Here is a 2,615-nt window from a genome sequence, read left to right as displayed (position 1 = left end):
TTTTGAGTGGATATCCGCTTACAGGTGCACATGACCAGGACTTAGTCTTTTTTTAATCTATACCAGTATGACTATATCCTAAAGATACATAGAGCAAGAAAAATATTAATTTAAAAGAAAACCAAAGCCTGTGATGTGACAGGTATTTGCTGTAGGGTCAGTGGCCCATGTTATATTACTTAATATATGGAAATATAATTCTATGTATACCCAATCCCCACACATGTGGGGGATGGATTGTATTTAATAGGACTTTTAATGATGGAGGTCTATTTTTCCCCATTCTGGCCAGTCCTTTTGTTACATGCTAAAATAATAGCCATAAAATAATGCTAAAATAATTATAAAATAAAATAAAATCTGCTTGGCATTATATAGTAATTCCCATTTGAAAATTGCATCAATTCTTAAAGTAAATGGTGGGAAATGAGATTTGATTGAAAGTTTGTAATGGACATTGTTTTCCTCAAAAGTAAACCAGAAAATAGAGGAAAAACTAAAATATTCTGTTCCCCTCCTCAAACATGATATGAGAATATTTTAGATAGGCAGTAGTATATAGGCTCTCCGCCCTTCAATGCAAATGTGACAGGTGGGCGGGACTGGAAGTCCGGCCCCTTGGCCCCACCCCCTTTCCTGTGCATGGTGTGTGATGTCACCAGCCCCAGGCCCCTGACCCCAGTCACGTGATGCATGACATCACTGCCCCCGCCCCCTGACCCCAGTCATGTGGTATGTGACATCAGCAACTCCTCACCGCCCCAGTCATGTGGTGTGTGACATCACCAACCCCGCCCACTGACTCCAGTCACGTGGTATGTGGCATCAGCAACTCCGCCTCTACCCCCAGTCACATGGTTTGTGACATCAACAACCCCCCCTGCCCTAGTCACGCGGTGTGTGACATCAACAACCCCGCCCCAACCCCCAGTCACGTGGTGTGTGACACCAGCACCACATGGTCCATGACATCAGAAGGACAGCCCATGCAGACCCCCAAGGCCCAACCTCTCAGGCTGCAAGAACTGCCCTAGATCATATGATGTAGTTATGGCCTATCAGGGCCCAGACTGATCTAGCCCCCCTGCCAGAGCACAGGCATGGTCTATGGGGTGGCAGGGTGGTGGTGTGACCCCTCTAACAACCTGCCCCACCACCCCCAACAAATTGGCAGAGGTCTCAGAGGCCTCAGACCTCCCAAGAATGATGCTGAACCAATCGGAATGAGTAGAGGGGGTCGGATTTGGGCAGCAATCCCACCAGGTCTGTCTGCTTTCCCAAATGACCACTCTGTTTATCTGAGACTGTGCTAAGGCAAGCAGGGGCGGATATGGATTCTTTCACAATGCCTGTAGGCCCACTCACTACAACCCCGAGATGGCTTTATAGAAAGCGTTACCATAGAACTAGTTTTGAGGAGGAGACACGGCCCCTTGCCCAAAGACTCTGAGACACCTGACCCTGTTCAGGAAGATCGAATGAACAGGCAAATGGAGGAGGCCCAGACCCTTGAAGCAGACATTGAAAATTTGGAAGATGGTATCTTTGCTCAGAGCCTGCACGCAAAGTAGAGGTCATTGCAGAGGAGAGATTGGTAAGAGACTTGGAGCATGTTTGTGGGGGACTCAGGTTTTCAGTGTGGGTTCACTCCAGGGCACGTGTGTGTTTGGAAGTAGCTAAGGACTGATTAAACAGCAGCTAACTAAACAAGTCCTTTATTTGACCTCCTTTGCAGTTAGATGAAGCCTTTTTAGTGTCTCCAGAAAACCTACTTACCAGTACACAAGAAGGAGGTGTATGCTTTTGCAGAGAACAAAGACCAGATGAGCCTGAAGAATTCAGAAGACATCTATCCATCCAAGCAACAAAAGCTATTACATCGCGTGAACATAAAGTCTTTATGAAGTCTCTTGTTCACGTTTCTGTTTATGGCATAATGAAATACTGCTTGAGGAAAAGACTTTTTGACCTTTGCTGGGGGTGCATATTTGACCAGGGAGGTCAAGAAGCCCATGAATGTCTTACTTGGTTAAATGAAGACATAAATGAAAGAATTCAGGAACTTTGTCAGGAAATATGTCTTGATAGCATTTTCAATACTTTTATAACCACTGGGTTTGCCAGGAACATTCTCAGAATTACTGTGAAACATTTAATTCAGGTTAGAGATCTTCTAAACACTGTGTATTCTGCAGAAGACCCTAATGCTGCCCTTCATGATTTGATCACCGAGGAAGATAAAACACTCATACCCCATATTGAACTCTTAATTAGTAATAGAGATTATAAAACCCTGCTTAAGAGAAGGGCTTAGCAAAAAATGTTTAAAATGGGGGGGTATATTTTTTCCTGATCTTGGTGGGAGGATGCGGGGTGTGAGGTTGTAAACCACATCAACAGTTTTCTACAGCTAATGTAAAAAAAACATTCTTAGGAGAAGGGGTAACAAAATAAACTAGTAAATATTGTAAAAATGTTGTTGGAAATAAAGACTGAATTTTAAAATATATATTCTCACAGCTTTTTGTATAGTGGGGGTGTGGTGTGGGGGTGTGTGTTATAAAGATAAACCAGACTGCAAAAAAAAAAAAAATTACCATTGTGTTCAGAGCTCT

This window comes from Crocodylus porosus, unplaced genomic scaffold, assembly GCF_001723895.1.
Source record: "Crocodylus porosus isolate Cpor-Errol unplaced genomic scaffold, CroPor_comp1, whole genome shotgun sequence".
Lineage (NCBI taxonomy): Eukaryota > Metazoa > Chordata > Crocodylia > Crocodylidae > Crocodylus > Crocodylus porosus.
The sequence above is the reverse complement of the archived record's forward strand: the minus strand, read 5'-3'. Positions refer to the sequence as shown.